This window comes from Peromyscus eremicus, chromosome 19 (assembly GCF_949786415.1).
Source record: "Peromyscus eremicus chromosome 19, PerEre_H2_v1, whole genome shotgun sequence".
In the NCBI taxonomy this organism is placed as follows: domain Eukaryota; kingdom Metazoa; phylum Chordata; class Mammalia; order Rodentia; family Cricetidae; genus Peromyscus; species Peromyscus eremicus.
Genome location: NC_081435.1, coordinates 67674411 through 67685243, shown reverse-complemented (window position 1 = coordinate 67685243; position 10833 = coordinate 67674411).

Sequence of the window (10833 nt, the reverse complement as noted above, 5' to 3'; positions counted from 1 at the left end):
TAGCAATCTCCTCCGCTCCAGCAAAAAGTTGGTACTTTTTCCTGCTCTGCCATGTTCAGCCCCCTCTAAGGGAACGTCTCAGCAAGGTTTTTTCTGCTCAGTCCCCTAAGGGACATCTCAGCAAGGTTCTTCTGTTCTGCACTGGTGAATGAAGATCTTCACCCAAGACTCTTTTAAGAAAGATTTATTTGGGAAGGGGGAGTCCAGGAGAGTGCCTGCCTCCGCCAGGGTGGGAAAGGACAGCATACAACAGAACAGGCAGAGGGGCTTATACCGGGCTTCTTGGGGGCAGAGTTTCTCCAGAGAGAAGATTTTCTGCTCAGGAATTGGTTAGTTTTCTTGCTCAGGGATTGGTTAGTTTTGTTGGTCAGGGGCAGAGTTGGCTCTGATTTCAGCGCCAAACTGTGTTTATTTCACTGGTCCTTTTCAGCCTTTTGGCTCTAATTTTAGGGCCAGGGTGTATTTCTTTCACTGGCTCTGACTCTAGGGACAAAGTGTGTTTCTTTGGCACTGGTTTCAGAGTCGGGCAGGTTTCTCGGGTTCTGGGTTCAGGGATAAAGTGTGTGGGTTTTTTGTTTGTTTATTTGTTTTTCTTTCTTCCTTTTTTTTTTTTTTTTTTTTTTTTCCTGGCTCAGGTCTCAGATCCAGGGCATGTTTCTTTCACTAGCTCTGGTTTCAGGGCCAGGATGTGTTTCTTTGGCTGGCCCCCTTTTCCTTACAATATGGCTACAAGCCTTTGGGGACCAGGGAGTAGAATGTGGTGGTTTGAAAGAAAATGGCCCCCAAAGGGAGCGGCACTTATGAGAGGTGTGGCTTTGTTGGAGTGGGTGTGGTTTTCTGGAGGAAGTGTCACTGTGGAGGTGGGCTTTGAGGTCTCATATATGCGCATGCAGTGTCTCAGACCACTTCCTGTTGCCTGTGAGTCAAGATGTAAGAACTCTCAGCTCCTTCTCTAGCACCACGTCTGCCCACATGTTGCCCTGCTTCCCGCCATGATGACAATGGACTGAACCTCTGAACTGTATGTGGCCACCACAATTAAAAGTTTTCCTTTATAAGAGTTGCTGTGGTCATGGTGTCTCTTCACAGCAATAGAAACCCTAAGACAGTGTGTGTGTGTGTGTGTGTGTGTGTGTGTGCGCGCGCGCGCGCGCGCGCGCACGTGCATGCGTGCGTGCGTGCGCTTTTTTTGTTGTTGTTGTTTGTTTTTCGAGACAGGGTTTCTCTGTGTAGCTTTGCACCTTTCCTGGAACTCACTCTATAGCCCAGGCTGGCCTCGAACTCACAGAGATCCGCCTGCCTCTGCCTCCTGAGTGCTGGGATTAAAGGCGTGCGCCACCACTGCCCGGCTGCTTCTTAAGCCAACCAGTTGACCATCAAACCAGCCACTACACCTTGTAAGGCAGGTACAATGATACCAGTGACCCCCCAAGTCTCGATGGTTTGACTTTTGACATTTCAAACCCGCAGTGGCATGAATACCACAAGCTCTCAGTGCAGACTGCATTGAATGTTGGTTAACTGTTAAGAATGACCCTTACAACTACTGTTCTTCATTTTCAGTACAGTACTCAACTAAATTATCTGGGCTACTCACTGATTTATATTAAAATAGCCTTTGTGTTGGATGACTACGCTCCACCATGTCTGCTGCCGGTCTCTCTAAGGTGGGTGGGGCTAGGCTGTCTGTGGTGCTTGGTACTCTAAATGCACTTTGAACTATCAGTTCATGATAAGCTCATCTGCAGCCCCTGTGGGTAGAGGAGTATCCGCACCATCCTTTGTCCTGCTCTATGGATGTGGCTTGGAGAAGTCACTTTTACAAGGCCGTGAGGCCAATAGGCTGGGACACCAAGCTTTACTCACCTCTAACTAGATTTCCAAATATCCTGAGACACCTTGAGTTGGAGCTAGCACTGTGAGGACTCAAAGTCACCATAGTCTATATAAGCAATGTTTAATTACCACCCATGAGCTATGTTCCCTCCCAATGGCCTCCTTTCAAGAAAGCGCTCTCTGTTTTCATAAGTGCTGTGCCCCAAGGGAGGGGATAATGTCAGCATTGATGTTTCTGATAATGTGCCATTAATCTCCAGCAGTGCGAAAGATACCAGAGCTGAGATACTCAGCTCCCTCCAGAACATTCTGTATCCAACTTGATCTTTGCTTTATGTCTGTGTTATCAAATCCATCTAAAGAGCCCAGAGCTGTCAGAATGTATTCATTGCAAATTTAGATCCCAGTAAACCAAGGGAAGAGCTGCCCATAACAGGCCCACACCCAGGGATCAGGCTGCACACACTGGGGAGAGGTTTGGGTCCAATCTCTTGTCCTTAAGAGGGTCAGAGACCCTGTCTTTCAGGACTTGATGTCCTTGATTGTCCCTGGTGTCTCCTTGTTTTTGCCATATAAGTGATGGCTGCATTCCTCACACAACTGCTGATATCCATGGATGGCATAGTGATATGGTGTTCTCAAACCAAGAGTGACACTAAAGAAAGCCAGAGCTGGACTCGTAACATGTTGACAGGGAAATTAAAATGAACAGAGGCCTGTGGCTGTTTCCCCCCAGAGACAGAGACAGCAAGAGCTGGCAGGATTCTATCTCAGTGTAGGATCTTTTCTGCTTTCAACAGTGCAGGGACTCCATGTTTTCCCTGTAGGATTCATATTGCCTTTTCTGACTTGGTTCCCTTCCCTGGATACCATTGAGAGCAGCAACAGGGTTGAATGTGCCAAGCTGGCTTCCATCCTACTGATACCTCTTTTGGTTCCTGGCTTCTAAATGCTCCTGTGCCCACCATGGCCATCATACTCAACTCCAGACCTAGCTAAGCACCCTGAGGCAGTGTCATGAGGATATCTCTAACTAATGATGCCTTTCCCCCTCTCCATCTGCCTCAGGGAAGTCACCAGTCACAGCAGCCTTCTATACATGGTCACCTAATAGCTTTGAATTTCACAGATAGAATTCCAACTCCATGCAGTCAGCTTGGGCTGTGAGTCTTACAACTTCATTTTTTTTTTTTTTAACCTAGAGCCAGAGAGAGAAGTCACATAACCTCCTTTAAGGATAGATTTTTCTTTCAGATGTCTGCAAAGATCACCCTCTAACTCTAATTTCGTGCTGCCTTTTAGAATCCAGCCATGTCCCTCACAGAGTTTGACTGGTGGATCTGTCTCACCGCCGTGCCTTCCAGTTAATGTTTGGTTTTGCTTTGGTAAGGCACCGAGCGTTTTTCCGTCCATCAGGAGGCGTCTTTGCCTTGATTGGGCATTGGATAGAGTTTCCTATTTTTTTTTTTTTTCTATAGCACTGTCAGGCTTCCACTGCGATTGCAGAACCTGTAGCTGTCTGCTCTGTCCCATTCCAAGGGTGGGGAAGGACTTCAGAGCTTTCAACTTTGCAATCTTAAATCAAAAGGAAGTTGACTTGAAAACACTTACACCGTGTAATTCCCGTTCGTGTTTTCAGATGTACATTCTATGGGAGGAGAACTCAGCCAGCAGAAGTTTCTCAGCCATTATCCAGCTCTGCTCCTCATTACCCATCCTTCTCTACGAACACTTGGGCTTGCCTGTGGTGACAGAAGGATCCAGCCATCCTGCCACAGTGGAAGAAGACGTGGGGGTGGGAGACACGGGGTCAGAAGGCAGGCAGTGGCAGGGCCTCTCTCTGGTTGTGATGTGCCCATGGAGCACACAGATATCTCCCCTCTTCCTCAGGTAGAAACTTGGACTAGTTCTGACTTTGGCAGGTAGAGAGAACGAGCTACACTCCACAGGGCCTTGCAAACCCAAGTCCCACAGGATTTGTCAGAAGAGCTCAGCAGTACCTCCATGGTTGTTCTTTAACTCTGGGAGTGCGATTCCAGAAATGCTAGTGCTTTTGGCTTGGCAGGGAGGGTGAGACACTGATGTGCATTTGCCAGAGGCATATGGCCAAGGTGTTAGAAACATGGGTGTGGTGCCTTCAGGGAGCCCTATCTGCAACCTAGGACAAATTTGGTCTGCAGGGACACAGCAGATGGGCAGGGCTACATGCAAACCAGAGAGCTGGGTCCAGACGCTGCCGTTCCTGGACAAATCGGGACATCGCCATTCATTCCCCGTGCTCATCTTCCTGTTCACTAATAAGCTTTGTCTCCAAACTGAACACCCGCATCAAGTCTCCACAGCAGATGGCTGTTGAGTAAATCAGGACCACCCAGCCCCAGCACTTCCAGATGCCTCAATGTCCTGGGCCACTGCCCTGCTCTGGGAAGCCCCCTGGCTATGCTCTCTGCTTCTCTGGCACACCACCATCCTTGCCTTGTAGGACAAGCCAGTATGAGATCTTTGACATCTTATGGCTGGCACAGGGAGATAAAAATGAGTACATCCTGGGATAGGAACTTGGTGTTGGTCTTGAGCGTCCCAAGGACTGAGTTCTTCGAGGTTACAGCACCCTCAGCACAGACCCTTGGAAGTCCCCCTTCTTTTCCCTCCCCATCCAGTCATACTAAAGTGATTTCTCATGTTCAGAAGCTTCCTAATTCCTCATTGGCACATAGAACTTACTGTCAAGCATGGGCACATTGTTTGTTTGTTTTGCTGTGACAGAATCTTTGACAAAAGCAACTTGAGAGCGAAAGATTGAGTTTGACTCACAGCTTGAGGGCACGGCTTATCCAGGCAGGGAAGGTGTAGTGGCAGGAATGTGAGAATTCTGATGACTTGGTGTCTTAGTCAGTGCTCTTATTGCTGTGAAGAGACACCATGACCCCAGCAACTCTTATGAAAGAAAGCATTTAACTGGGGCTAGCTTACAGTTCAGAGCTTAGTCCACTATCACCACGGCAGGGAGCATGGCAGACGTGGTGCTGGAGAAGGAGCTGGGAGCTCTACATCTGGATCCGCGGGGTAGCAAAAGAGAGAGACTCTGGGCTCAGAATGGGCCTTTTGAAACCTCAAAACCCACCCCCAGTGACACACTTCCTCCAACAAGGCCACACTGTTGTTTTGCCATCGACACAAAGGCTGAGATTTAATCCTCTGCTGCTTCAGCCAGTAAGTTTGGCTCCGCAGACACTGGCCTGCTTCTCTGGCAAGGGCCAGGCAGCTTATGCCACAGCCCGGCAGGAATCCTGTTCCTGAAGCACCGGCTATGTCACTGCCACCAAATATATTTTAATTAAATGTAATTTAATTAAATCCCTACTGTTCTATTCATTAAGAAGACTCAAGCCTCTAAGGCTGCAGTGAAAACCTGCTAGCTCAGAGAGGTTGAGTAGCAACTAGCTGACCTTCTCTCTTCGCCTGTGTCTCTGAAAGAGATTGTCCTTCTGCTCTGCAAAACAAACAAACAAATCACACCATTCAAAGCCCCTCTCTACTACTTCCTGTGCATCTCTCTATCCATCTTCTAGACCTCCTCTGACTCTCTGTGATTACTTTCTGTCAACTAGTTGCTAACTCGGCCTCCTTCCTCAAGGTTGACTTTATTTAATTAATGCAAATGCAAACTTGAGGTCCACAGTGTGATCAAATATCCTGAAACACCATGACACCATACCTCCTAATCCTTTCAAGTAGTGCTACCCACTGGTGACCAAGTATTCAAATCTATAAGCCTATGGAGGCCATTCTCATTCAAACCACCACACGTGGCCTCCACAGTCAGGAAGCAGAGAGAGATGAATGCTGGGTCTATGTTGGGCATTCTCCTTGGTCCTCAGTTTGAGATGCTAGCCTGTGGGATGCTGCTGCTCACCTTCAGGGTGGGTGTTCCCACCTCAGTGAAAACCCTCTGGGAACTCCCACACAGGCATACCTAGAGATGTGACTCCTGTATTGTTCTAAATCCATCAAGTTGACGATCCAGATGAAACATCGTAGTGTGTGGACCACACTTTGTCAGCCTCCCCTCAGCACCCTTCCTGCCTCCTGTCACTTCTTCTGGAACGCATCAGGTGACTCACACACGGGCCTGGCGGATTCACAGAAGCACATACTGAACCTACTTGGACATATATGCTTTCAGTTCCTGTGTTGTCCTAGTGAAAGGTTTGTGCTTCCCTGGGCAGTGTTTAGGGAAACGAACTGTTAAAATGATGGAAGGCCTTAGTTCAGACCATCAAAGGCAGTGATTATCAGAGCCTAAACACTGTCATTCCAATGGATTTCACCTGGACCTACTCGTTCAGAATTTTTTCCAACTGACATAAAAATCACATAGCATTAGCCGGGCGGTGGTGGCGCACGCCTTTAATCCCAGCACTTGGGAGGCAGAGCCAGGCGGATCTCTGTGAGTTCGAGGCCAGCCTGGGCTACCAAGTGAGTTCCAGGAAAGGCGCAAAGCTACACAGAGAAACCCTGTCTCGAAAAACCAAAAAAAAAAAAAAAAAAAAAATCACATAGCATTGTACTTACCGTTTTAATCATTTTAAAGTATATAATTTGGTGGTTTTTCAAAAATACATTAACATTGTTGTGGAATCATCACCACTGGGTGGTTTCAGGTCATTGTCAGGTTGCACCAGTGGGAACCCTGCACATACTAAACGCTTGTGGTCCATTACCCTCCACCCTGGGCAGCCATTAACTTTCTGTCTCTGTGAATGAAGTTACCCATTTCATACCAGCGGGTTCATTCTATATGACCTTTTAATGTGGCATAGCATGTTCAGGTTTTGTCCTTGTGGTAGTACTTCATGGCTTTTGTCTCCATAATATTTCCATGCATGGACGTGCCAGCTTCTGTTTATGTACTCAGCAGTTGAAGGAATTTGGGTTATATTCGTTCTTTGGCTATTTTGAACACTGCTATAAGCATGTATATACAACTTTTTGTTTGGATATATGTTTTTGTTTCTCTCGGGTACCCATGTAGGAGGTGATCACTGAGTCATGTGGTGAGGTGACTCCGCCTGGTCTTGGGGACACTGCCAACTGTTTGCTGTGGAAAAACAGTGCTATTGTTTCCCTACCACGTGTGACATTCTAGTATTTCCACATCTTCATTGGCATTTGGTTTTACCATCTGTTTGGTGTATAAGTGTGTGCAGTTTTGTGCATTGCACTATGTATACATATGTGTGGAGGACAGAGGTCGACCCCAGGTGTAATCGAAAGTTTTTCTGTGTCCAACCCAGTCCTGCAGCCACTTGGACCCAGGTAAACACACAGAGGCTTATATTACTTACAAACTGTATGGCCTAATGGTGCAGGCTTCTCACTAGCTAGCTCTTACAACTTAACTCAGCCCATTACTATTCATCTATGCATTGCCACGTGGCTTCGTGGCTTTCACACATACACACTTACACACACGTGGTACTTTCACAACTTGTTTCTCCTGGTAGCAGCTCATAGCGTCTCCCCACTCTTCTTTCTTCTCCTCTCTCTCCAGTTGGAATGTACTGCCTCACCTTGTCCTGCCCTGCCATCGGCCAATGCAGCTTTATTTATCAAACAGTCAGAGCAACACATATTCACAGCATACACATCCCACAGCACCTACATGTCATTCTTAAAGAGCTGTCCACCTTATCTTTTGAGACAGGGTCTTTTACTGGGACCGGGGCTCACCAGTTCATCTAGGCTGGCTCCAGTGAGCCCCAAAGACCAACCTGTCTCTGCTTCTCAGACCTGGGGTTAAAAGCACCCATCACTCTACCTCTGGCTTCTTACATGAGTGCTGGGGACTGAACTCAGGCCCTCAATCTTATGTGCAAATGCACGTGCACAGTCCTGGATTTCACCCAGAGCTCCTCACTTTGCATGCTTTCCAAATAAATTCTGTGTGACATAAAATCACATAGAATTATACTTACTATTGTAATCATTTTGAAGTATGCAGGTCAGTGTTTTTAAAATACATTAACAGTGCTCTGCAGCTATCACAGTGTAGCTTGTACACGAGCTTTTTCCACACCTCCTGTTTGGTTATAACTAAGCAAAGTGGCATCTCTGTGTGATGTGTACCATCCCTGCACCTGGTGGCCTCAAGGCATCTGGTAGAACACTGACAGCTGGCCCTCATGAAGATCCCTTTGGATGAATAACAAGTGACCTCCCTCACTGCTTTCAAAACACTCTTGTATCCTGTCTTTAGATAGTTCATGTGAGCTGGGCCACTATGGATCTCTGGATTTATCTGGCTTCGAGTTTCTTGATGCACAGAATAATGGTTTTCATCAAATGTGGGGATATTTTTATAGTTTGAGAATTTCATAAACGTATAATGTGTTTTGATCACGGCCACCCCCCATTCCCTCCATCCGGTTGCTCCTCTATCCCAACCACCACTGCCCACCTCCTTCATGTGCTCTTTTTTTTTTTAACCCAACATGTCCACTTAGTATTGCCTGTATGCACATGGGTGTAGGACCATCTACTGGATCATGGGTAGCCTCTCAGGGGTCCGAATCCTATAAGAAAGCCGACTCTCAGATTTGGGGATTTTTATTTATTATTATTATTATTATTATTATTATTATTATTATTATTTTGGTTTTTCGAGACAGGGTTTATCTGTGTAACAGCCCTGGCTGTCCTGGAACTTGCTTTGTAGACCAGGCTGGCCTCGAACTCACAGAGATCTACCTGCCTCTGCCTCCCGAGTGCTGGGATTAAAGGCATGTGGCAACATGCCCGACCAGGGATTTTTTTTTAAGCATTGTTTTTTCAAGCATTTTCTCCACTTTTTCCCTCTTTCCTCTCCTTTTGGGATGCCTCTTACCCAAGGCAGTTGGCTTTCCTGCAGGCAGCCTGCTTCCCACTCTTCAATTCCCCCTCTGCGCCACTTAAGGGGATACTCTCATAGGACTAGTTTTCATCCTGTGATGTAGTTGGACTTTCCTTTGGGCCACCAGCTCACAAATAATGACATGGAGACTTATTATTAATTATGAAAGCTCAGCCCTAGCTTAGGCTTGTCCCACTAGCTCTTATACCTTAAGTTAACGCATATTTTTATTAATCTACATTCTACCATGTGGCTTTTATCTCTCATTTTATGTTTCCCACTCAATCTGCATCTAGATGGCATCTTGCATACCTCAATTCATCTCCTACTTCCTCTCTGTCTGCCCATTCTCTACCTCCTGTCTAGCTACTGGCCATTCAGCTCTTTATTAAACCAATCACAGCAATGTATCTTCACCTAATGTAGAAATATCCCGCAACACTGTGACGCTGTCTGAGGCCTGCTCAGTTCTACAACTTTGGATCTTATTACTATACTTTTCAGCTCCAGTATTCTCTTGCTTCCTTTTTATAATTCCTGTCTCCTTGGTACTGCTGGGAAAGTCATTCTTGTAATTCTTTGGGTTTTTGGGCATGGCTTCCTTTAACCTTTTTGATTGTTGGGTTTTTTTTGTTTGTTTGTTTTTTATTTGTTTTTGTTTTTGAGACAGAATCTCACACTGTAGCCCAAGAGGACCTGGAACTTACTTTGTAGCCCAGACTAACTTCAAACTCATGGCTCAAACTCAGTTTCACAAATGCTGGAATTACAGGCATGCATCATTACCCTAGGCTATGTCTTGAATATATTTAATTTCGTTTATTTAATCTTATCTGATGAAGCTGATTACAGGTTTCCTTAGGGATAGTTCATTTTACATGTTCTCTTCCTGTGTGGCAGCCATTCTTCTTTATTCTTCATATTCTTGGTAATTGTTGCTGTGGAAAACTGGACCTTTTGAATAGTGTAAGCGGCGGTTCTGGAAATCAGATCCCCACTCGATGATTCATCACAGTCACTGGTGTTTGTTTGCACAGCCCATAATTTAAAGCATCGATTTTGTAAAGTCTATATGCCTTGCCTTGTCATACCTGGCCACAATGTCTCTGTTCCATGAGATTCACAGAGAGAAAAGCAAATCCAGCTTTGGCAGATGGGCTGTGTGAGCTGGGGCCATGCCAGCTCTCAGCCAGGCGGCCTGGACAATTCTTCCGCTCACCTGCTTCCGTGCCTAAAGGTCAGCCCCGGAAAGCACTGGAGGCTTCTTTGATATTTACTGAGTAAACACACAGCCCAGGCCTATATGTGGCATCCTGAATCCCAAAGCATTTTCCAATTCCTTATTCCCCAAGCACCTCATGTCCAGCCTGTCTCCAAAGCTCTGGCTTGTTCCAGTTGCAATCCATTGCCTCAGGCAGTCACAGCTGAAATATCCTCCTATGAATAGCTTTGACACAGTCTTAAGCTGGCTGTATTGACACCAGGCAGATTTCTGGTGTGGGAGATAACAGCAAAGCCTTTGGGTCAGAGCCTGGAAGGAGCTGAAGGGAACGGTGACCCCTGGTGAGGTGTGTTCTTCCAGTACCAGCGCTGATGTCAGTAGTACAGGCTGTGCTTTGCAAGGACACCGGTGAGCTGGAAGCATGGGATGGACCAAGTGAGTTCTCTAAACTAGGAGCAAGACTTTGACAAGAGGAGTCCTCTGAGCTGAGATCAGAGGGTAGATGTGGGGTGAGTCCCCCAGGCTGAGATCAGTGTGTAGATGTGGGGTGAGTCCCCCAGGCTGAGATCAGTGTGTAGATGTGGGGTGAATTCCTTGAGCTCAGGGATGGATGTGGGGTGAGTTCCCTGAAATGAAGTAGGGTAGACACAGGGTAAGTCCAGTTGCTGCAAAGGGTCATTGTTATTAAGATTCAGTCACTTTCCCTTAAGGTCCTCATGGTCACTAACAGTTTTTGGTTGGTCCCAAAGTTCCACAAAAGTTGGCTGGGAAAGTTTTTACCTGTTTTTCATTACCCCAAGGATGGATTTTGGAGTGCTCCATTGTGTGATGTATTTGTCACATAGGATGCTATGGTTAGGGCTAAGAAAATTCTTTCCTAGGA